The following is a 26620-nucleotide window of genomic DNA, read 5'->3' as shown; positions in this document are numbered from 1 at the left end:
GCCACTGCACTCCAGCCTGGGTGACACAGCGAGACTCCGTCTCAAAAAAAAAAAAAAAAAAAAAAGAAAACTGAGTCATGGATTTCCTATGAATTGATAAGATGTGTGAATGAAGGCCAAGTGCTCTAGTTTTGGAAGAAGAGAGTTGAAGGGAAATGCTGGTAAAAAATAGCCAGAATTTCAGTTTACAGAAAAATAAGGCAAACAAATTGTCTGCTGCCTCAATATCCTTGAGACTTCTGGGCTTTTACAGTTACCCTTTTTCTATATATTATTAATAAAATATGGCTTGTGAAACTTGAAGAGGCTCTTTTAGCCCACAGATGGGACAATCTAAGCACTGTTAGATAACTAGCTAAGCATGGCGGCATTCACTTATAATCACAGTTTCTCAGGAGGCTGAGGCAGGAGGATTGCTCGAGCCTGGGAGTTTAAGGCTGCTGAGAGCACTGATCATGCCACTGCAATACAGCCTGTGTGACAGAGAGCGACCTTGTCTCAAAAAAAAAAAAAAAGTAGTAACTGCAAAAGGTTGAAATGTAACAAGTGGGTCAGGTGCAGTGGCTCACACCTGTAATGCCAACATTTTGGGAGGCCAAGGTGGGCGGATCACCTGAGGCCAGGAGTTCAAGACCAGCCTGGTCAACATGGCAAAACCCCATCTCCACTGAAAATACAAAAATTAGCTGAGCGTGATGGCACATGCCTGTAATCCCAGCTTACTTGGGAGGCTGAGGCAAGAGAATCATTTGAATCTGGGAGGCGGAGGTTATAGTGAGCCGAGATCGCACCACTGCACTCCAGCCTAGGCGATGGAGCGAGACTCCATCTCAAAACAAAAAAAAGAAATGTAACAAGTGCATTTAAATATCTGCATTCATAATAATTGAAAAAGAATTAATACGTAAGTTTATAATAATTCCTGGGACTCCATTGGCGGATGCAAGTGAACCAATGCATCATTTTGAAAACCGGCAAATGAAAGGGAATGAGTCCATTTAAAAAGATATGAAAAAAATCCTGTGCCCCATTCTACGCACTAACAGAGATCCAGATCCTGGCCAGTTCCCTCTGAAAGGTGCTGGAGAGCCATTCTTTTTACTGGAGTGCTCCCCCCTTCTGTGTGCTTTTCCTTCTCCATTCTTGCTCCTCCACCCAGCTCCTCCTGGTCCCACAGCGGCCATCTTCCTGCCACACGACTTCAGTCCAGGCTGGATACTTCAGTGCAAGCCTGCTTCTTCCTGTCCTCCAGGCACCACTGTCACAAGCCAGTTCCATTTGGAAGACTTTATTTAACTGGACTCTTGGGGAAATGGTGGCAGAAGGAAATACAGAAAACAAAATTGAGTAACAGACGTCTCCGCGTGTAAGTTATTTGACAACACTCACTGCTTGGGGAAGTCCAGACATCTCCATATGGAAGTTATTTGACCACACTCACTCCTTGAGGAAGTCCTCTCACCTTCTGCACATTCTTGCTGCCACCATCCATATAGTTTGGGTCTCCCTTTCTCTAACCTTCATAGAAATACCCGCCAAACACCTCTCCCAACCCCAGCGCCTACTACCAAACTTGTCAAACTTTCTGAAGCTTTTGATTTTTTAAGGCAAACAGGTTAACCCTTCCTGGATTAAATCTCTTCCTACCCATATTATCCCCTGGAGAACTTGATTTATACAATAGAATATGACTGTTTAAGTTGCTTTTCTCAAACAAAAGAGACATTCCTCGCTAATTGGGATTCTGGTTTCTCGTTGGACCATCTGACTCAAACTCCAATCAGATTTTTTTTTCTAGTCTTTCCATTAAATTAAAAAATGTCTAAAAATTTTAAAGGTTTAAGTTCAAGTGCTCATTGGTGCTATTAATCAAAGATGTATTATGTATATATTTCAAACAAGCTCTATTAATCAGCCTGCCAATTATTTTTTATATTGTGTGGTCTATTTCCCCACAGGCACTAGCCAACCATCAGTTACTTTCCATCCAAAGTGCAGGTCTTTCAGCCGTATTCACTATAGTATTAGTCTATGACCTTCGAAAACATACTGTTGCTTTGTTTGGGGAAAAAATCTAATTACAGTAGTTAAATGAACTGGAATTAATTAAGTTGTGGATACTTGACATTTATAGCTAATTGGTCATATCCATCATAAAAAGAGAAATTGGGCCTTTTATCTCTCTGTTTTATCAACCATGCTGAAAATCAATAGTGTTTCCAGGAAGGGGGTGCCAAGGCTCCCAGCAGCCTGTTTGACCCAGAGGAAAACACAGGTCTTCATTAAATTATAGTTAGAAATTTCTTAGCTGGGGAAAGTCCTCAGGAAAGGAATCATGGGTTTCTGTATTTCCAGATAGAGACTTTAGAGATAGCTTAATTTGGGGTTCTCTGAACAGAAAACTCACTAATCCAAGTAAAGGGGGGCTTGCCACAGTGCTTACTGGTGGGTCTCCTTTCATTCCTGAACAGCCCCTCACTTCCACTTCAGCATGTTGTGTCCAAGATAAGCAACTTTAGCCATAGCCAGGAGACAAGGTGCTAGGAGTCCCCGAGAGATTTGCTGAAACTCACAAGGCCCATAATTCTTCAGAGGGAATAATCTAAGAGGGAGTGAGTTCATAGTGTCATCGTGTATATATTAGTTTGACAGAAATGGAAAGAAATATGAAAAGAAGAGGAACTTCTGTTTTATTTTTGTGATCCTATAAATAAGCTCTAAACTGCCTTCCAGGAAGACTGGTGCACTTCATATTTCCATCAACCATGCATGAGACTATACTTTTCCCCAGAGTGATATTGATGTTTTCGCGCTTCCTTACAATTTTCCATCTGATGGGTGTAATGTCTTGTTGTTAACTGAATTTGCATCTCCCTGAGGATTTGGTGTATTTAGTATCTTTTCATATGTTTGTTGACCATTTGGCAGCATCCATTACAGTTCAAATTATATATTTTTGATGTAGCTGTTGCACTCCTGGAAATGTTTCCTATGGAAATAATGCACATAACATCATGATTCCTATGCACATAACATCATGATATGTGCAGACATATTTATAGTAGCATTGTTCATAGCTACAACTTGGACACAAAGTCAATATTCATTAAGAGAAATGGTTGGCTAAATTATGATACTCCAATACTGTATTAGACAAGGTTCTCCAGAGAAACAGAACCAATAGGGTAGATAGATAGATAGATAGATAGATAGATAGATAGATAGATAGATGATAGATAGATAGACAGACAGATTGGTTGATTGATTGATTGATAGACAGAGATATTGTTTGGCTCTGTGACCGCACCTAAATCTCATCTTGAATTGTAATCCCCATGTGTCAAGGGAGAGACCTGGTGGGAGGTGATTTAATCATGGAAGCAATTTCTCCATGCTGTTCTTCTGATAGTGAGGGAGGTCTCACATGATCTGATGGTTTCAAAGTGGCAATTTCCCTTCTCTCTCTCTCCTGCCCCCTTGTGAAGAAGGTGCCTGCTTCCCCTTTGCCTTCCACCATGATTGTGAGTTTCCTGAGACCTCCCCAGTCATGTGCAACTGTGAGTCAATTAAACCTTTTGTTTATAAATTACCCAGTCTCAGGCAGTTCTTTAGAGCAGTGTGAAAACAGACTCAGATAGATACATAGACAGATAGATAGATACATAGATAGATAGATAGATAGATAGATAGATAGATAGATAGATAGATAGATAGATAGATAGATAGATAGATAAACAGATAGATAGATAGATACTAGACTATAAGGAATTGGCTCAAGTAATTATGGAGGCTAAGAAGTTCCATGATCTGCTCTCTGCAAGCAGAAGACCCAGGAAATACAGTGGTGCAGCTCCAATCTGAGTCTGAAGGCCTGAGAACCAGGAGAACTGAGAAGGTAGGTTCCAGTCCAAATATAAAGGCCTAGAATCAGCAGAGCTGAGGGTGTAAGTCCTAATCCAAGGGCAAGAGAAGATCCATGTCCCAGCTTAAAGACAGGCAGAGAGAGCAAATTCTCTCTTACTACTCCTTTTTCTTCTATTCAGGCCTCCAACAGGTTGGATGAGGCCTACTCAACATTGGAAAGAGCCATCTGCTTTACTGAGATTACTGATTCAAATGTTAATCTCATCCAGAAACACTCTCACAGACAAACCCAGAAAAATGTTTGACCATATATCTAGATCCCTGTGACCCAGTCAAGTTTACATATAAAATTAACTGTCATATATATCGTGACAGGTTACACAGACATAAAAAAGAACAAAGATTTCACTGTGGTGTTATTGAATGAGTTAGGTAAACAGCAGAAAATAGGTACACATGATCTCACTTTTGGAATGCAGTACCATCCTTGGGCCCAGCAAAGAGGATCCCTTGCCCTGGACCTTGTGCTTTAGAAGGCTCTGTTCTGGCCCTTTTCCAGGGATATCCCTCCTCAGAAGGTGGAAGTGTGCTGAGTTCAGGGGACATGATCATCCAGAGACCCCGTGCCTTCATTCAGGCTTCGGGACCCTGTAATTTCTTATCCGAACAGCTCTCAACCCATTTCCAAGGTCTGCACAGACCTCTTTCCTTGAGCCTCCCTCTCAAGGGTAACCATGCTAGGTTACACACCCCTAGGCCCAAAGAGAGGCCACGGGCTGGCTTTTTGCACAGAATATGGATGGGGCTTGAACTTGTAGGCTGAAGTGTCCATACGTACGTGCACAAAGATGGAGTCAGTGCTAAGAAGAGAACGGGACAGACCATAAGCTGATGGCCTCCATTTGTATTCTTGCCCCAGTGCTGCACCTATGAAGGGCAGGCCACCCGCAGACATGATGCATGAGGCCACTGCAAAGACACTCTAAGCAAATATTTCCAGGAAGGTATTTAATGTAGCTGCCTAGGGGTGTCAGGTTCTGTACAAATGTATGGCTCTTTTTCTGTTCAGTTTTCAGGCAGAGGAGATTGTTCCCAGAAGGGGCTCGTTAGACCATTGCACATCGAGAAGATGCAGCCCCTCAAGCAGAACAATTGTCCCTCCAAAGAGACAGAGTGGCCAGCCTCTGCAGTTAGTCCTTCCTGGAGGTACAGGCACAACCCCGACATGGAAAATGAGCAACACAAACAAATTGCAGGACACACAAACTGTGAGACCCGAGCGTCATGGAAAATGCTCAAGAAGTCCAGCTCAGTCCCAGAGCACATCTCTGACCACCCCCCTTCTCCCTGGTTAAGGACTGGAGATGTGTGTCAAGACCCAACGTAGGACTTTCTGTTTATTGATATGTAAGTTTGCCTATGTAAGGCACAGATTTCTCAGCCCAGACAACAAATTCATGTGTTGAGAAACGATTGCCTGTGTGTTTATACATGGATATATGAATGAGGTGGTTCCTGAGTGAATATAAGACTCAAGATGTTGGCCAAGACTGGGAAAATCCAGACAAAGAACACCTCTTCTAGACTCAATTTTAATGAGATCTTTCTCTGTCTGGATTTATTATGTGTCACATGAAAACCTGTTAAAGTTCCATGGAAAAAGATGTCCTGAATATTTTATACCTTATTCAAACGGTTCAGATATTTATTTCAGCTTACAGATGTTGAAACTATCTTAAATTGTCAAATGTTTTGTTGGAATGAATCTTTTACTTCAATAATTTTTCAAAGTTTTTTTTAAAGCCTGACTCAAAGCAAAAGTAAAACAGATAAAAGCTGAGCCGATTTATCTGAATTGGAGCTGGAGATTCCTATCTTCGCTCACTGGCTCCCCGTCTCCCATCACCCCTGGGAAGAAATATCTGGGAAGGGGGAAAAAGAGATATTGCCACTAAGTCTCTTTACTTCCTTGAGCTAAGCTTAAACATCACTGACCAAATTCCCCCTTTTTATTTTAGATAAAGAAACTGAGTACTTAAGAGGTTAACCCTTAGAAGAAAGTAAAGATTTATTATTATTCAGAGTATATAAAACACTTCCCACCTACCTTGTGTTGAAAGATGAGGGTCCCTTACTGCATTAACAAAGGGAAGGCAAGAATGGGACGTCTGGTCCACAAGATGACCTGTGCCATTGTCACCTTCACGCAGGTTAACTTAGAAGACCAAGGAGTTTTGTCTAAGCTGGTGGAAGCTACCAAGACCAATTACAACAACAAATATGATGAGATCCATCATCTCAGGGGAAGCAATGTCCCAGGCCCAAAATCCATGGCTCACATTGCCAAGCTGGAAATGGCAAAGGATACAGGCTTGCCACTAAACTGAATTAAATGTACACTATTGAGTTTTCTGTACATAAAAATAATTGTAAAATTCCTTCCAAAACAGTATATATAAGGATATATAAATATAATAATAGCAATAATGATCAGCACTTTATGGGCACTTACCATCCGCTAGGCACTGTGCTAAGCGTCTTACCTCCACCTCAATTACCTCACAAAGCCCTTTTAACAACCTTGTGAGATCAATATTATCTTTGTTTTCAGATGAGGAGACCGAATCTTCAAGATCTAGCAGGGGGAAGAGCATGCACTTAGATCTATGAACCCTGATACCAAGATCTTAACCTCTACTGTTTAGAGCAGTTTCTCAACTGTGGCATCACTGACTTTTGGGACCAGATTATTCTTGTTATGCGGGCTGTTCTGTGCATTGTAGGGGGTTTAGCAGCATCCCTGGCCTCTATCCATTAGATTTCAGTAACAGCCTCTCAGCTATGATGATCAAAAATGTCTCCAAGCCAGGCGAAGTAACTCACACCTCTAATCCCAGCAACTTGGGAGTCTGACGTGGGAGGATTGCTTGAGCCCAGAAGTTTGAGATTAGCCTGGGCAATATAGTGAGACCCCATCTCTATGAAAAAATTTGTAATTATCCCAGTGATGGCATCACGGGTAGTCCCAGCTCTTCTTGAAGCTGAGACTGGAGGATCACTTGAGCCTCAGAGTCTGCAGTAAGTTATGATTGCACCACTGCACTCCAGCCTGGGCAAAAGAGTGAGGTCCTGTCTCTTAAAAAAAAATTATTTTAATTGAAAAAAAATGTCTTCAGACATTGCCAAATGTCAACTGCAGGGCAAAATTATCCCCATCTGGAAACACTGGTCAACAGATAGATGAAGTACTCATAAAATTTGTTATGGTGTGCTATCTCCACGTAGCTGTCCAAATGGACCCATCTCATGGACCAGCTAACGGAGGGCCCCATACAAGAGTCACTTTGGGAAATCACTGATGAAAGACATTTGTCTTGTGCACCAAGTGGGTGATTTACTGACTATTGTCCCTCTTCACACAATCACTGTGGAGCCCCACAGGTACCCATCTAAATGTCCCATCCATAATCATTTCTTCTGACAAAATTATACCCAGTATGGGGAAGTTGCAGGTTATGGGAACCTGGAGATGATTCCATGTGGGGGTCCGTTGTAGGAAAAAGGAATACAAAACTTCTATGAATAAAAAATTAGGTGCAGGGCTTTGGAAGTGCTCATGTGAGTGAGGGGCCCCTAAACTTACATTTCATCTGTGCACACAGGCAAGGTCTTAGATTTCCGCCTGTTTTACTCACACGTAGGAAACTTGACTCTGTTTGGTGTCATCACTTAGCATTCTTCCCCACTCGGGTAACATAACCATTTTCTCTTTTATCATGGCCTTGTGATAAAACGGCAATGGGGGCTTCCTTGTCACACCAAGGTTTACATGATCTTGCCCAGAAATATGGTATCCAAATCATGGAAGGGCATTTTCTGGCTTAGTAGCTGTTTAATACAGCTCATGGAAAGTAAAAAGGAGTAAATATTTGAAAAATTGTATTCCATTTCCCTGATAAAAGTCATACTGCAGGTTTGAAGGAGCCAATTTCCTGACTGTTAAGAATTATGTTTTACTTCCCTGCTCATCAAGTGTCCTGCAGAAGTTTCCTCATCAATGATCTTTCTTTTACTTTATTAAGTACAGAAAATGGTTGGGGTGAAAATCAACTTGATAAACCCCTGCAATAATTTAATTTGCATTTTAAAAAAATTCTTGGCTGAATGCAGTGGTTCAAGCATGTAATCCCAACCCTTTGGGAGGCCAAAGCAGGAGGATGGCTTGAGCTCAGGAGTTGGAAACCTGCCTGGGCAACATAGAGAGATATTAGCTGGGCATGGTTAATGCATGCCTGTAGTCGCACCTCCTCGAGAGATTGAGTCCAGGGAATTGCTTGAGCCCAGGAGTTCAAGGTTGCAGTGAGCTATGAGATAATGACACCGCACTCCAGCCTGTGTGACAGAGTGAGACCTTGCCTCAAATAAATAAATATAAAAACTAAATAAAACTTCTAAAAGCAGGAAAGAGTAAAAATCTGGTAAAAAGCACTGGTGAAGACTGGATTAGAGTAATGAGGAAATGCAGCCTGTCCCATAATGCAATCCATACTTCATTTGGTGATCTCAGGAGAGATAGTACATTGCTATTGTACCCCTCTCTACCCAGCAGGTCCTGCTATATCCTTCCCAATTAAGAAAGACAAACCATAGTCTTCTTTTCCTCCCCTGCTTCATGTCAGACTCCATCTTCCTTTCACGTTTGCTTTGGGAAAAAATATAAAAACATCGAGCTATAAAATCACAGCAATCCAATTATCCATCCTCATCTCTTCTTCTTCCCTTGTATCCTCTGAGAATGACCCATAGTTGGGTCATTCTAAATAAATGTTGCATTCTAAAAGTTCTAATAGAGCACCTCTTAAGAGATCTCTGGGTATTACTCCTTGTCCTTAGAGAATAGATCCCTTCACAATTCAGGGCATCCTTCCCCTGCTTGCTGGGAGTCTTGGTAGATAACGCAATGCACAGCTGCTTCTTTCTCCAGAGGATTTCCTTGGTCAAAGGTGAATGAGTCTGCTCCAGCTGACATAAGTACCATGAGCTGCGGGGCTTAAGCAACAGACATTTTTTCCTCACAGTTCTGGAGTCTGGAAGTCCAAGATCAAGGTGTCAGCAGAGTTGGTTTCATTCAGAGGCCTCTCTCTGTGGCTTGCAGGTAGTTGCCTTCTCTGCATCTTCATATAGTCTTCTTTTTGTTTGCCTATTTTTTGGTTTTGTTTGTTTGTTTATTTGTTTGTTTGTTTTTGTTTTGGAGACAGGGTCTCACTCTATCACCCAGGCCAGAGTACAGTGGTGTGATCTCAGCTTTCTGCAACCTCCACTTCCTAGGTTCAAGTGATTCTCATGCCTCAGCCTCCGAGTAGCTGGGATTACAGGTGCATGCCACCACACCCAGCTCATTTTTTTTGTATTTTAACTAGAGACAAGGTTTCACCATGTTGGTCAGACTGGTCTTGAACTCGTGATCTCAAATGATCTGCCCACCTTGGCTTCCCAAAGTGTTAGGATTACAAGCGTGAGCCACCGCGCTGGGCCTCTGTGTGCCTATTCTAAATTTTCTTTTCATGTAAGAACACTCATCATATTGGACTTGGACTAGGGCCCACCCTAATGTCATCATTTCCACTTAACTTTAATATCGTAGTTAAGTTAAAATGAGGACAGGATTTTAAGGTAAGGATTTCCACATAAGTAGCTTTGGGAGACTCAGTTCAGCACCTAACAAGTAGTGTCTTGTTCATTTTAGTAGAAGAATGTCAGGTGTTCAGTGATTAAATGACCTTCTGAACAATCCACTGAACCATCCACCAGCACCTCTAATTTATAACCTGTACTATTAATCTAAGTCATTCTTAGAAGAGTTGTTCTGGTGCAGACCTTCTTGTAGTTTCAGAGTTGGCATTAGAGAACAAACAATGCTTTTCTTTTTTTCTTTAAAGATATAAATTATAGACATATGCTAACCTTATATGTATCTTCTGGGTATCCAGGTTATTTACCTCTTTAAAGACCTCATCTCTACATGCAGTTACATTCTAAAGTACTGGGAGTTGGGACTTCAGCTCATGAAGAGAGGGTGGGCACAGTTCGGTGCGTAACAAAAGAGCTATGGCTGACAGGGGGGTCCAGAAGGTCGGCTCTCTTGCCTGAGGATAAGGCCGCAGCTGTTCTGCACCTGAAACCACATGCTTGCTTTGCTTTTATTCCCCTGCCCTCTCCTGCTCCTTTCATTTCTTTTCTCCTGAGAGCTCTTCCCCCAACAAATCTCTTTCACAAGAATCCTCATCTCAGGTTCTGCTTCTAGGGTACCTTTGGAGCATTTTCTTTTAGCATGGATCAGAATCTTAGAATCCAGGAGACCCAGCTTCTAACCATGAGTCCTGCTTGCTGTGTAAAATTGGATAACCTGAGCATCGTCACCCACAAAATGACAGTGGTGGATTCGGTGACCTCTGCAGTTCCTGCCAGCTCCTGTGGGCACCGCACTTCTGAAACAGCCAGCCCAGTGCCCCTACACTTCTGTCACAGCTGATGCATCCACTGTAAAGCCTATTTTTACAGAATTGGAGCCCTTATTGACAACATCCCCCATTCCTGCATATTTTTCTCCTATTTTAAATGGTTCAACAAGACAGAAAATGATAAGCAGCTGCAGAAAAACTGCCCCTAGGCTACCAGCCACAGTAGCTTTCCCACCCCTCCCTCTTCATCTTGACCAAACTTGAGGTCAGAGCATTACACACACTCCAATCTGCAACTGGAAAAAGAATCCCTCACAAACTATTAAATTATCAACTAAAAATAACACAGGACCATTTGTTAATCCATCCAGCAAATCCAGTTTTTTTCCCTTACCCTGCATTTGAGTAAATCATTGATTAAATAACATGGTCACTAGGAGAAGTTTTGTATTTCATCAAAACTAAAAAGTTATCAATAATAAGACATCCCGCTGTTTATGTACAACTCAAGGAAAGAAAAATTCCCATTCAGATATGATGCAAATATATCAGTCGGAATTTTTATCCTAATGAAAAAGGTTTTTTTAATCCCTATTGATTAAATTTTGTCCCTATTAAATGAACTAGATTCATATAAACATTTTTATATCACCCGTCACTCTCATACATTAGAAAAGCAAAATATACAGGAAAAATTATTTAAGGTGTTATGAAGACTTCCTCACATTTAGAGTTTAATTCTGAATCACGTTCAACTCCATGGTACCAGTGACTGTGAGATATTGTCTTTTCTGGCAGGAGCACACATAATCTGATGCTTCTTAAAATGTGTGCACTACTGTTGTCTATGGAATTTTCTTCCAAGCCACTGACACCATTATATAAACCATTTCTTTTACTCTTTATTATGCAAAGTGTTTAGCAAATACAAAAGCAACAGTATACGAATAATGAACCACACTCCAGATCATCAGCCACAGCCATTCCTATCCAAACCATCATTCATTTTCTCCCCTCTTGTATAATTTTGAACCAAGCATCTGACATATCATTTGTCTGAAATGTCTGACACATCATTCATTCATGTCTTTCAGTGCATATCTTTAAAGATAGGATTATTTTAAATATAACCAGAATACATTTTCAAACCTAAAAAAAGTGATTGATAATTCCTTAACATAATCAAATATCCAAGCAATGTTCAAAGTCCCAGTTATCTTATTTTTTTTTTAACTTTTTAAAATAATAATTCAAACAAGGCCCACACATGATAGTTTATTGATGTGTCTTTTACTTTTCTTTTAATCCGCAGTTTCCCCTTCATTCTCTCTCTCTTTCTTTCCTTATAATATATTTGTTGAAGAAACAGGGTTATTTGCCCATGTGGAATTTGTCACTGTCTAGATTTTGTTGATTTCAATCCTGTGGTGTAATTTAAAATGTTCCTTTCTCCCTTATATTTTCTGTAAATTATTTTTCGTGTGTGTATGTAAATAATTTGAACTGAGAGGTTTGATCTTAGTTGGGTTTGAGTTTTTTGGCAGGAACACATCATAGGTAGTGTTGGATTCTTCTACCAGGAGGCATGTCATGTCTGGGTGTCTCTTCATGTGATGTCAGCAGCCATTGATGTTTAATGCCAAGATTCATTAGTTCATTAGCAGTTGTGAAAAGATGATATTCCAGTTCTGTAATTTTCCTTCACTTAATAACTGGAAAGTTTCTATAAAGATAAACCTTCTCTCATCTACCTATTCTGCAAGTTTTAGTATGTGCGTCAGAGAGCAATGCCCATTTCACCACTGCCACCTGGCCATAGGTGATGGACATACAGTCATTAGCATGCATTTAGGAGCTGTGTGGTATGAAAATAATTGTGTCTTTACAAGGTGGAATTACACTTGTCACTGAGAAGTCTCACATGGAGAGTGGAGTGGGAGTTAAGAAATGATGATGCACATCTTCTAATTCATGTTCTCTTCAAGAGGGCTGTGTTTGTGTGGCGGGAGATTTGTGCCAAATATGTATAGTTTAATTCACATGTTAAATGCAAATATGATGTGTAATATTATAATTTTTCTTATAGTGATTATTTTTATATACTGTGTATTTCTCTCCTCTTAGATTATAAGTGCCTTTTCACAATCTTAATCAGCCCTAAACTTCTCAAAGTCAAAATTCTGTAAAGAAAATTACCTTTAATTCTCCTCTTTCTCACCTTCCTTTCTGTCTAGCAGCCATTAGTAGTATTCTCTCAACCAAAGCCACAACAGAATGCCTAGTATAAATGTGTCCTGGCTATAATAGCTGAGAACTCTCTTGTCTTACTGTATTCTAAACTGTGTTTCTAGGGTCCTGTGTTCCTCTAAAAAGCTAAGCAAAGCAATTATTGTGAACCTTTTTTTTTTTTTAATACAAGAAAACTGAGTTTCAGAGATAAAATATTTTACTATTGGAAAAAGAACGAAAAGCTAGTTTAAGGGTTGGTTTTTCCCTTTATTTCCCAAACATCCTGTCTACGATCAGCATTTAGTGTAAAAATTTTAAATGAAGTTTAACATATAAACACACAGGTACATAAATCATATGTGCATAGCTCAATGAATTTGCACAAAATGAACACTCACGTTCCCAGAGACAGGATCCAGAAAATGACCACTAGAAACCAAGAAGCTCCCTCATGTTCCTCCCCATGACCACCTCACCTAACAGTAACCACTACCTAAGCTTCTAATGGAATGCATTCATTTTATATACTTTTGAATATATAAAAGGAATCATACCAAATGTACTAATTTTGTGTTGGCTTCTTTCATATACTATTACATCATGAGATTTATCGAGCCAGGAATGACATTTCCCACACCCCCTTGCAGTTAGGTGGAGCCATGTGACTAATTTTGGCCAATGGAATGTGAGGGGAGGTGATATGTGTCTCTATCCAGCCTAGGTGGTTAAGAATCTGGGGTGCCTTCTGCATGCTATCTCCACCATTTCTGTGAAGACCCTTGGGGATACGTGTTGAGAGTGGCAGAGTTCAAGCTGGAAGAAACCTGAATCTCCAAGACACTGCTTAGACAAGGAGGGCATCCTAACTGGAAGCATCGACATTTCACGTATGTGAGCCAAAAATAAATGTATGATGTGCTGAGCCATGAAAATGTGGGGATTATTTGTTATAGCAGCCTACCCTGATTGATGATTTCTTGGGTCCCTTTACTTTTCAGGACTTTCCATTTGTCTCTTTTTTCCTCCTTAAAGAAATGATTTCTTCAGCATAAGAGAAGTAAACTGAACCCACTGAACTGACGAAATGTCAGGAGAATAGGAGGGAAAGAAAAAGAGCTACAAAATAGAGGAGTAAAAGTGTGAATAGATGAAAGATCAGAAATGCAAGATTGGATTATGATGGAAAAAATGTTCACTTCTCACTTCCTCTGTAATTAAAGAATAAAAATCTTCTCTTCTAGGCCTCTATTTCTAGATTACTTGGAGATCATATCTTTGTCCATCTGTGATGCTATAGCAAAATACCACAGAGCGGGTAATTTATAAATAATAGAAATTTGTTTCTCACAGTTCTGAAGACTGGGAAGTCCAAAATCAAGGTGCTGGCAGGTTTGGTGTCTGGCGAGGGATGCTCTCTCTGCTCCCAAGATGGGGCCTTGTTATCAAGTCCTCTGGGTGGGATGAATGCTATGTTCTCACATGGCAGAAGGGACAGAAGGGCAAAAGCTCCTACCTAGGTTTCTTCAGCCCTTTTATAAGGGCACTAATCCTATTCATGAGGGATCCATAAGCCCTCACGACTTAATCACCTTCTAAATGTCCCACTTTACCACTATCACACTGGCGATTAAGTTACAACCTATAAATTTTGGAGGATACATTCAGACCATAGCAGATGATGTTGGTACAAAGATTACTCCGGATTCCCTGGAGGTAGACCTCTGATTTATTCCTGAAAAATATGTGTAGGGATCCATATTCTTTTATTGGTAGGGAAGGCAATTAATAAAGGACATTTGGGCTTTGAATCTAGAGCAGAGATTAGAAAACTTTTCCTGTAAAGGTCCAGATAATAAATATTTTAGGTTGTATAAGCTACATACAATTACTATAAAATATTCATCTTTGGTTTTTGTTTTGTTTTAATTTTTTATGAATCTTTAAAAACGGGGAGTCTCTGAGTCTACTCTGGCTTGGGAGGCTGCTAGAAAAAAATAAATTTTTTTTTAACGTAAAAATCAGTCTTGCCATATAGAAACCATACAAAAGGCTGGATTTGGCCTGCAGGCCATAGTGTGCCAAGACTGTTCTAGAACATTATTCACTTTAATCTGAATCTTTGTTTCTCTGTAATTGGCAGGATTATGGAAAGAACTTGCCCTCCAATCCATAACTTGGAGCAAAACTAAATGGGGGTCATTCACTGGATACTGTAAGAAACTTAACATGGCTCTCTTTCAGCTTCTCAGGACAACTACTCCTGAGTGAGATTTCTGGTGAAGAGCCTACACAGGCAGATAAACAGTTGCTGTGGCTCATAACAGCCCTTGCCTCATAATATGTTGATATGGGCCACAGAACCCATAAAGTATAACTCCCCAAAGCCCTGTTGCAACAGAATACGTACTGGGCAATATCAACAGGAAGATGGCTCATTCAGATTATCATGTATTCCACCCTAGTACCACTTTAAGATGGTGATGTTTTCAATCAATGCTAAGCCCGGGAGCCGGAAGACAGCCTTCTCATTTACAGAATCCTCTGAGTATGCAACCACTGAGTTCCCGCACTCCTTATTAGTGCACTTCATTCTACTTCTTGCATTAGGGCCAATCTGAGGCCTTTGGGCAGATGTTACCAGCCACTGTGGATACTTTACCCAGATATCTCTGTTTAGCTCTTGCATAGTGCTTCAACTCCCAGCTGCTCCAATTGTGGTACTGGGACCAACAGCATCCATAGCCCATGGAAACTTGATAAAAATGCAGACCTGGGACCCCATCTCAGATTTATAAATCAGAATTTGCATTGTTAACAATATCCTCTGGTGAGTAGGTGTACATTAAAGCTTAAAAAGCAGTGCTCTGACATTCACGTTGTAGATAGTTCAGCTACAGTGTCCTTAACCCTGGCTATACATTTGAACCAATTGAGAATCTTTAAACATGCAGATGCCTGGGTCCCCCGACTCCTCACAGTTTCCATATCAACTGTTCTTGGTGCAGGCAAATTAGAATTACCTGGTTGTATTAATACATTAAAATCACCTGGGTCCCACCACAAACCAATTAAATCAGAATCTCTGGGGTGGGTGTTTGGTTTAGAAAATCTGCCTTACCCCAGACCTCGCCATGTGGCCAGGTTCCACAAACCTGCTGTGTATTTCAGCATTTGCTCCTTTTAGGGAGACTTTGTGATTAAGCCAATTTCCAGCTATATATTGTTGCATAACAAGCTATCCCTCCAGAGCTCAGTGGCCTAAAACAACAGCAAATGTTGATTTAGCTCATGACTGCAATTTTGGCAGGGCTCAGCAAGGACAGCTCATCTCTGCTCCACTCAGCATCAGCTGGGATGGTCTACCTGGGGACTATAGAATTCATTTCCAAGGAGGCACACTCACATGGCTGGCAAATTTTTGTAAAATTATTACTATTTGGGAGCTCAGCCAGTGTGGTGGTCTGGAAGCCCTGGCTCCTCTCCATGTGGTCATCTCCATGGGCTACTTGAGCTTCCTCCCAGCATGGTAGCTGAGCTCCTAGAGTGAGCGTTCCACAAAAGAACCAGGTGAAGCTCTATCGCCTTCTGTGACCTAACCTCAGAAGTCATATTGCATCACTTCTGCCATAATCACAAGATTCAAGGGGAGGAAACAAGTGGGAGGACTATAAAATCACATTATACAAAACAGCATGTGGGAAGAAACACAGTGTTGCAGCTATCATTGAAAAATATAACCTCCCATAGGCCACCTAGAACATGTTTGAGTGATGATAAACAGATCAGTGGCAGAGCTGCCCCATCAGCATAATCACTAAGACACAAATTATTCAATATCCAGAGAGAAGTGAAGTCTGACTCCAATATCTAGAGGTTTGCTCTAAAACATAGTATAGCAATAAAGAATCTGAGGTATAGTAAGGCCAACAGATCAGGAGATGACTGCCATTGAAATGCTAGTTTGCTTTTCACAGTTTCAAGAGGACAGAGCAGACACATCACAGAAGGCCACTCAAGAAAACACCAAGGTTGGTTATAGGCAGAGAATTTTCCTGCAGGCAGGAGCCTTATTATAATTTCTACAGAAAAGAACAACCGAGACAGGATATGCAGGTTTAAGACTGGCTAGTTTTAATATTTCAGCAGGCTCTGGGGCATAGTGGCTGTTCCTATTGTGTGGTACCAGGCCCCAGGATAACTAGGGCAGGTAGATAGTGGACTGGAGTGTGAGATCCTAATAAAGGAGGTGGCTGGGGTATAGGCTCCGGATTGTTGGTTTGTATTTGAAAAGCATGTTCATATGCAAGTTGTTTGCCCCTGGGAGGAGCAATCGCTCCTGGGGTCAGCAAGATCTCAGAGCATCGGTATCTAGAAAGTAACAAACATGGTTAATACAAAGCTTCAGTAGGATCCATGTCCTCCTTGAAGTTTTTTTGTTTTTGTTTTCTGAATCTCATATAGTAACAATTGTCATGCAGTCATCTGGTTAGTAACCCCTGCCATTTCATGGCCTAATAGGCTGACACTCTTCTTTAACTTAAACAAGTAGGGAAACGATTGGCTGCTCACCGCAAAGCTACATTATTTTTATACCCAAACAGAAGATTTAGGTCTGGCAATGGAGAGGATTAAATGCTATTGCAAGGTCTACAAAAGTACACCAAATACACACACACACACACACACACACACATATGTGTATACATGATTTCATTATAAAAACTTAACTGGGGGCCAAGTGCGGTGGCTCATTCCTGTAATCCTAGCACTTTGGGAGGCCAAGGCGAGTGGATCACCTGAGGTCAGGAGTTCAAGACCTGCCTGACCAATATGGTGAAACTGCATCTCTATTAAAAATACAAAAATTAGCCAGGCGTGGTGGTGGGCACCTGTAATCCCAGCTACTTGGGAGGCTGAGGCAGGAGAATCGCTTGAACCCAGGAGGTGGAGGTTGCAGTGAGCCGAGATTATACTGTTGTACTCCAGGCTGGGCAACAAGAGTGAAACTCCTCCATCCCAAAAAAAAAAAAAAAAAAAAAAAATTCCTCTTTTAAGAAAGTGCGCTGAGCATGACCAGAGAGTGAAGTGTGACAGAATTATTAGAGTCTCTCTATTCTAGAATTTGCCCAGGATTTGGATTCTGAGCACTGAACTCATTTGTGCTGTCAACAGGAAAGCTTCCTCCAGGCCTATCTATGTGGCTTGGGCTCCCTCACAGCAAGGCAGCTGAGTTGGGAGAATGAGTAGCCAATGTGCAAGCATTCTAAGAAGCAGGAGGCAGAAGCAGCTAGCCCTCCACAGACTAGGCTTGGAACTGGCACAGCAACACCTCCGTCACATTCTATTGGTTAAGCAATCATCGGGCCACCCCAGATTCTAGGGAGGGGAAATAAATTCTACCTCTCTGTAGGGAGTGAAAAAGAATCTGCAGTCATCTTTAATCCACCACACGGACTGAAGCCAAATAGGAGAGGAACAAAATTTCTCTTTTAGATCCTGAAAGTTCGAGAAACATGGGGGAACATGGACTTGGCCTATATCAGGAATGAAGCCACGGTTTGAGGCTAACGTTATCTTTTTTAACTCTGCTTGGAAAAGTAACATTTTACTGTTTATCCTCAATTCATAACTTTACCAGGATGTGCTAAAGTGTGTCTTTTCTCATTAATCACATTTGGAGCTCTGAGCACTTTTATCTGCAAACCAAGTCTTTTGTCAAACAAGCAAAGTTTTCAATTATGAGCGTGATTAACTCCCTTCCATCTGTCCCATTTTCTCCATCTGGAATGCCTATTAGTCTCACTTAGGTCTCCGAGATCTGGCCTCCAAATCTTTTCTTCTCCTCATGATTTCTATTTCTGTGTTGTTCTTTCTGCTTTGAGAAAGAGCTTTTCATTTTGTACTTCGTCTCTGCAACCACCAATTCAATTTGCAGCAGTGACCATTGCTTTCTGTCTGTTTGTCTATTCATTCTAGGTGGGGACCACATCTAACTTTTTTTTTAATTCCTAAGTTCAGACTGGCCTTTGCCTATAATGTGTTTTTGTGTGTGTGTGTGTGTGTGTGTGTATATGGCTGGGTGGATATAGCATAGGTACACAGGTATTTCTACTTACCTGTGGTGTTTATTAAAGCTTAGATAAGTAAGCACCTTCCCCTTTTCCGAGGACTAGGATATACCCTTCAAAATTAATTACAGCCTCCCAACACGCTTTTTATTATAATTAACATGAATGATTAATGCTTTAAAATATAATATTTTAAAGATGCATACATCTGGTAAGGACAAAACAAGTATCTTTCCATATAAAGGATAGTCTAGGCCGGGTGTGGTGGCTCATGCCTGCAATCCCAGCACTTTGGGAGGCCAAGGTGGGTGGATCATGAGGTCAGGAGTTTGAGACCAGCCTGGCCAAGATGGTGAAACCTCGTCTCTACTAAAAATACAAAAATTAGCCAGGTGCAGTGGTGGGTGCCTGTAATCCCAGCTACTCGGGAGGCTGAGGCAGGAGATTACTCGAACCCGGGAGGTGGAGGTTGCAGTGAGCTGAGATCATGCCATTGCACTCTAGCCTGGGCAGCAGAGCAAGACTCAGTCTCGAAAAAAATAAAAAATTTTTAAAAAAAGGATAGTCTATGTACTCCCCACCAAAAGGAATAATTATATTTTAATAGAAATATAACGATGCAAAACAATAAAATTACTATATGCATGCTACTCAGAGATTAAGCCTGTATGGCTTTCCTTGCTTTTTTTTTTGGGACAGAGTCTCACTGTGCCCCCAGGCTGGAGTGCAGTGGTGCCATCTCAGCTCACTGCAACCTCTGCCTCCCGGGTTCAAGTGATTCTTCTGCGTCAGCCTCCCGAGTAGCTGGGATTACAGGCACGTGCCACCATGCCCAGCTAATATTTGTATTTGTAATAAAGAGAGGGTTTCACCATATTAGCCAGGCTAGTCTTGAACTCCTGACTTCAAGTGACCCGTCTGCCTCGGCCTCCCAGAGTTCTGGGATTATAGGTGTGAACCACCACGCCCAGCCAGGTTTCCTTACTTCTAAGTGTCTGCCTTGTAATTATTTGTCTGAACAATTGATCTGTTATGTTTGTTGAGTTTCTAAGAATAAAAAGAGAACATGGGGTCACATGTTCAAACTGTCTGTACAAAATGTAAAGTTCTATTGCAGGATAGTAACCAACACTCTAAATTTTATTTAACGTTACCCTTGTGGCTGATTTGAGTGCAGTGGTATTTACAACTAACTGATCACAACCAGTTACAGATTTATTTGTTCCTTCTCACTCCCACTGCTTCACTTGACTAGCCTTTGAAAAATAAAAGAAAGGCCGGGTGCGGTGTCTCACACCTGTAATCCCAGCACTTTGGGAGGCCAAGGTGGGCAGATCACCTGAGGTCGGGAGTTCAAGACCAGACTGACCAACATGGAGAAACCCCGTCTCTACTAAAAATACAAAATTAGCCAGGCGTGGTAGCACATGCCTGTAATCCCAGCTACTCGGGAGGCTGAGGCAGGAGAATTGCTAGACCCAGGAGAATTGCTAGACCCAGGTGAGCCAAGATCACGCCATAGCAATCCAGCCTGGGCAACAAGAGCGAAACTCTACCTCAAAAAAAAAAAAAAGAAAACAAAACAAAAAAAGAAAGTTTCCTCTCTGGTGGGCGAGTGAGAAGTAGTCAGTACTTTCTCTCTGTCCTCCACCTTCTACTTTTGTCCCCCACCTACCCCACCTGCAGCCTGCTGGCCACTGAGACGGGCCTGGGAAGCAAGAATCTGGGGAGCTGACAATCTTGCACTCCTGCCCTAAGTCTGCATCCTTGCTCTCTGGACTTGCAGGGTTTTCAAAGCTGACTTGGTCTCTGGTGGGGCACTTCCTTGGGTTTCTTACTGGTCTCCCCTTTGGAATATCAGGCTGCAGCTCCCTCTACTTGGACCATGCTCTTCTACCAGCCGCCTCCTTCATGAAACCCTCCTCAGCTTCTGCATCCTAAGATACAGCTTGAAGCACGTCCAGGTCTAGTCACTGAGCCCCAGCCAGGAAATACTTTCTTTTTTTTTTTTTTTTTTTTGAGACGGAGTCTCGCTCTGTCCCCCAGGCTGGAGTGCAGGGGCCGGATCTCAGCTCACTGCAAGCTCCGCCTCCCAGGTTTACGCCATTCTCCTGCCTCAGCCTCCCGAGTAGCTGGGACTACAGACGCCCGCCACCTCGCCCGGCTAGTTTTTTGTATTTTTTTTAAAGTAGAGACGGGGTTTCACCGTGTTAGCCAGGAAGGTCTCGATCTGCTGACCTTGTGATCCGCCCGTCTCGGCCAGGAAATACTTTCAATGTGACCATTATAAAATGAACCCAGGCCAGATGCTCCTATGGAATACTGTCTACCCACAGGAAGCATGCCCTCTACCCTCTTACGCTCCTCTGTTTCCTGATGCAGCCACTGGAGTCATCTTCCACCAAACAGGAAGCGCCCACTTCCACTTTCAGCCTTGAGTCTTCTCAGCGTTGGACGCGTGGCCTCTCTGTCAAAGCTGTGGGGGTTAAGACCTTCAGTGAACACAGTAAACGGTACAGTCATTCCACCAGCTTTGACATAGTGAGGGGAAACTGACCAGAGGTAGCCTTTCCCAGTGACTGACACTTGTAGTATTATCTAACATGTCAAAGAACTACTCACTTTAATCTATCTAAACTAAATCTTCCATATTAATTAATATTCATAAGTATTTATTTGGGGTGGAGTAGAAGCCACAGTGCCTTCATCTCTGTGGGGCCTTAGTCACCTTAGTTGGTGACTGATGGACCAGCACAGTAGGTGAGCATCAGTAGGTATGGACATTTCCTCCCTCCCTACTATCTGCCAAGGCCATCACTGTGGATTGGACCTTGTGCAAGGGCTTTGTATAAGGGAGATCCAGGACTTCTGGCTGGCAACTTGGCCAACCAGCTTCAGGCAAGCGGAGGTGTAACACACACTCCCTTGTGTTGACAGCAAGTCCCATCAAGCTATGCATACCCGTGGTTCTTATTCTCTGTATGAGGAGCTTCTCTGTTATTGATACCCCCATGGGTCTTGTTGTTCACATCCTGGCTAGGATTGGATATATTCAAATTAGCCAACCCTAATCTATATTGACTTTAGATATGATTAGTGCACATGTTGGCTCTGCGGCCCACCTTCCCTAACTCGCCACAGGTTTTGTGGATTTGTAAACCAGCAACCCGTAACAAGTTGGTGATGATAAGATGTAAGGAGTTGGCAGCCTTTATGTATTGACAGAGGCATGTGACCAGAACTGGAACTTTAAAGTCACCATTCACATGTTTATTACCCTCAAACTCCACCAAACAAATGTACTGAGAAGATCCCACCCAGTACACTTATCACTAGGCTGGAGATGAGGGTAAGCAACACTTTTCCTTTCTGCAAGGTGTTGATGAAATATAGGGGAATGGCCAGGCATGGTGGCTCATGCCTGTGATCCCAGCACTTTGGGAAGCCAAGGAGGGTGGATCACGAGGTCAGGAGATTGAGACCATCCTGGCTAACATGGTGAAACCCCATCTCTACTAAAAATACAAAAAATTAGCCGGTCTTGGTGGCAGGCGCCTATAGTCCCAGCTACTCGGGAAGCTGAGGCAGGAGAATGGCGTGAACCCGGGAGGCGGAGCTTGCAGTGAGCCGAGATGGCGCCACTGCACTCCAGCCTGGGCAACAGAGCGAGACTCTATCTCAAAAAAATAAAAAAAGAAAAAAGGAAAAGAAATGTAGGAGAAAAAATTGTGTATCCCTTTTATAACTAACAGGTGAGTGTTGGCTGGATCAGCAACCAGTTCTTTTTCGTAGATGACCTAGAACCTCAATATGAAATGTGGGAGAATTCAGCATTTGTTATTGTTGGTTTTGTTTTTGTTTTTGTTTTTGTTTTTTGCTTTAAGCCTGTGGTAGTATTGCTGGAAATGCAAGACAGAGATTCTCATTTTAATATTCTTTTGAATGTTGCTATTCTGTTTGAAGAGGAAGACATTAAAGTTTGCAAAAAAGACCCATTCATGAAGCATTTGCAAAATCAATGAAATATAAACAAGCAATAGATATGATTTAAGAAGAACATACTTGCCTTGATGACTTGAAGGCCCAACAGATCCTGTTGTTAATAAGCCCACTGACATTATTTTAATAAGCCAGCATCCCTGGGAATAATTTTGAAAAGAATGAAAAAGAGAAAATTGTCTCTTTTCTCTGTCTTTGCTACTGAGATTATTAAAATACTAAAAAATAAAGTTAATCATTAATAGCTTGTTTTATTTTTCAGTGAAATAAAGTAATCTTCACAATTATCTTTTCACTTCCACCCTACATATATCATAGATTTGAATATCGAGCTGGGTGATAAACAGCTTTTAAGTATGATAGTTTCAAATTGACCTTGGATGTTGACTCACCCTTAATTATCGATTAGAGATTGCCACCTGTCTCTGTTGCATCTTTATCACCGGGAGTAGCAATGATCAGTAATCCTATCTCATGCTGTAATTGCATACAAATTAGTTTTCTGTATTTCCCACTTTTGTAAATGGTATTTGATTTGGTGATCCTGAGCACCTAATACATTGAAATCTCTGTACCCCAGAAAGGTAGATTAACTTAACACCATAATGTGTTTTACTTATTTTTAGGCCTATTATTAGTTAGTATTCAGCAAAGTTAGCAGGAAAAATTTAGAATGGATTTTTAGTCTATCAGCCAACTCTTAGATTAGCTTTAAAAAGTAGGAAGATTAAAAGCATACAGCTCTGGGAAGAGTATGGTGAAACAGGCAGCCAAATAAAATGTCTGATAAAATCATAAGTTGCCATGAACTTGGTAGACAGGCAAAACAACTGTAGAACATTTATTAAAATTTAAACTTCTTTATTTATTTATTTTATTATTATTTTTTTTTTTTGAGACAGAGTCTTGCTCTGTCACCCAGACTGGAGCGCAGTGGCGCCATCTTGGCTCACTGCAACCTCCACCTCCTGGGTTCAAGTGATTCTCCCTAGTAGCTGGGATTACAAGCACCCGCCACCATGCCCAGCTAATTTTTTGTGTTTTTAGTGGAGATGGGGTTTCGCCATGTTGATCAGGCTGGTGTTAAACTCCAGACCTCAAGTGATCTACCCACCTCGGCCTCCCGAAGTGCTGGAATTACAGACATAAGCCACCGCCCGGCCAAAATTTGAAACGCTTACACTCTTTGACTTAGTTTTATAGAAATAAAATCTCCACAACATGAATATGTTATCAGTCACTTAATTATCTCCTTCCTTTTTTGTATAAGTACATCAAAAAAAAGTTTCCTGCAGGCCGGGCGTAGTGGCTCACGCCTGTAATCCCAGCACTTTGGGAGGCCGAGACACGCGGATCACAAGGTAAGGAGATCGAGACCCTCCTGGCTAACACGGTGAAAACCCGTCTCTACTAAAAATACAACAAAATTTGCCAGCCTGGTGGCGGGCGCCTGTAGTCCCAGCTACTTGGGAGACTGAGGCAGGAGAATGGCATGAACCCGGGAGGCGGAGCTTGCAGTAAGCGGAGATGGCGCCACTGCATTCCAGCCTGGGCCGCAGAGCGAGACTTTGTTTTTAAAAAAAAAAAAAAAAAAAAAAAATTCCTGCAAGAGAACTGGGCAAGGACGAGTGGTGGGGCTGAGAAAGTTCATGAAACATCCTTCATGTTTCATACAATTCCAAAAGAAGTAGCTTTGATCCTAGAGATGTCGATTTGTTGTTCAACCTATGCATTTCCCTGGAATACTATGAATGCATTTATTCAAAATATATAATAATGAATAATAAAAAGCATTTATTCAAAAAAATAGTTCTTATTTACCACCAGGGAAGTTTTCTTAGGTTAGCCCCCCTCCCCTATCTACAACTGTATAATTTAGATCTACCTTGATATCTCTTTACAAAGATTCTGGGAAAATTAGTAACATGGAATTTGAAGAAAGCAGTGAAAATCCCCCCCAAAAAACTGTTGGACAGGTGATAACTTTTAAAAGTATTTGTGTCTGTATATGTAACATTCTGTCAAAACAAAATCCATGGACATGCAAGTTCTTGATTTTCTTCCACTTTGCTTGTAATTCTGTCAAACTGCCACAGCTGGCCAGCTCCAGCTAGATTAAATAGGAAATATGTCTGACTTTTGGTGTTTTGTTTTGTTTTCATCCACAAGAGCTAGTGCACTCCCCCCATGCCTACTAGTCTTTATTTTAAAAATAAAAATAGTTTCTAAAATTTTAGGAACACTTGTTCTGTAATACTCTGATAGGTATTTGTGTGGGAATAAAGTCCAAAAACTAACAACAACAACAAAAAATCAGTTTCTGCTTTTAAGAACAAACCTCAGAAGGTATGGACAGGTAGAATTCAGACAAGAGGGAATCTGATAACAACGGCTGTGGGAAACGTATGCCTACACGGAAGGCAATGCAAAGCAGAATAAGAATGAGGTACCATTCCATTTGATATCTGCTGAATGGACATCACTAACAAAAAGACACAGCTGGTGGGGCACAGTGGCTCATGCCTGTAATCCCAGCACTTTGGGAGGCCGAGTCGGGTGGATCACCTGAGGTCAGGAGTTGGAGACCAGCCTGGCCAACATGATGAAATCCCATCTCTACTTAAAATGCAAAAAAATTAGCCGGGTGTGGTTTCGGGCGCCTGTAATCCCAGCTACTCAGGAGGCTGAGGAGGGTGAACCACTTGAACCTGGGAAGCAGAGGTTGCAGTGAGCCAAGATCACGCTATTGCACTCCAGCCTGGGCAACAAGAGTGAAACTCAGTCTCAAAACAAAACAAAACAAAAGACATTTCCTGTCAAATGTGTGGGAAAACAGATATAGTCACATAGTACATGTAACATAAACTAGTAATCATTTGGGGAAAAATATGACAGTCTTTTTTTATTATACTTTAAGTTCTAGGGTACAGGTGTACAACGTGCAGGTTTGTTACATATGTAGACATGTGCCATGTTGGTGTGCTGCACCCATTAACTCATCATTACATTAGGTATATCTCCTAATGCTATCCCTCCCCCCTCCCCCTACCCCATGACAGGCCCTGGTGTGTGATGTTCCCCTTCCTGTGTCCAAGTGTTCTCATTGTTCAATTCCCACCTATGAGTGAGAACATGCGGTGTTTGGTTTTTTTGTCCTTGTGATAGTTTGCTGAGAATGACGATTTCCAGCTTCATCCATGTTCCTACAAAGGACATGAACTCATCCTTTTTCATGACTGCATAGTATTCCATGGTGTATATGTGCCACATTTTCTTAATCCAGTCTATCATTGATGGACATTTGGGTTGGTTCCAAGTCTTTGCTATTGTGAATAGTGCCGCAATAAACATACGTGTGCATGTGTCTTTATGGCAGCATGATTTATAATTCTTTGGGTATATACCCAGTAATGGGATGGCTGGGTCAAATGGTATTTCTAATTCTAGATCCTTGAGGAATCGCCACACAGTCTTCCACAATGGTTGAACTAGTTTACAGTCCCACCAACAGTATAAAAGCATTCCTATTTTTCCATATCCTCTCCAGCACCTGTTGTTTCCTGACTTTTTAAAGATTGCCCTTCTAACTGGTGTGAGATGGTATCTCACTGTGGTTTTGATTTGCATTTCTCTGATGGCCAGTGATGATGAGCATTTTTTCATGTGTCTGCTGGCTGCATAAATGTCTTCTTTGGAGAAGTGTCTGTTCATATCCTTCACCCACTTTTTGATAGGGTTGTTTTTTTCTTGTAAATTTGTTTGAGTTATTTATAGATTCTGGATATTAGCCCTTTGTCCGATGGGTAGATTGCAAAAATTTGCTCCCATTCTGTAGGTTGCCTGTTCACTCTGATGGTAGTTTCTTTTGCTGTGCAGAAGCTCTTTAGTTTAATTAGATCCCGTTTGTCAATTTTGGCTTTTGTTGCCATTGCTTTTGGTGTTTTACACATGAAGTCTTTGCCCATGCCTATGTCCTGAATGGTATTGCCTAGGTTTTCT

The sequence above is a fragment of the Theropithecus gelada genome, chromosome 10 (genome assembly GCF_003255815.1).
Source record: "Theropithecus gelada isolate Dixy chromosome 10, Tgel_1.0, whole genome shotgun sequence".
In the NCBI taxonomy this organism is placed as follows: Eukaryota; Metazoa; Chordata; class Mammalia; order Primates; family Cercopithecidae; genus Theropithecus; species Theropithecus gelada.
Note: the sequence above shows the minus strand (reverse complement) of the source record.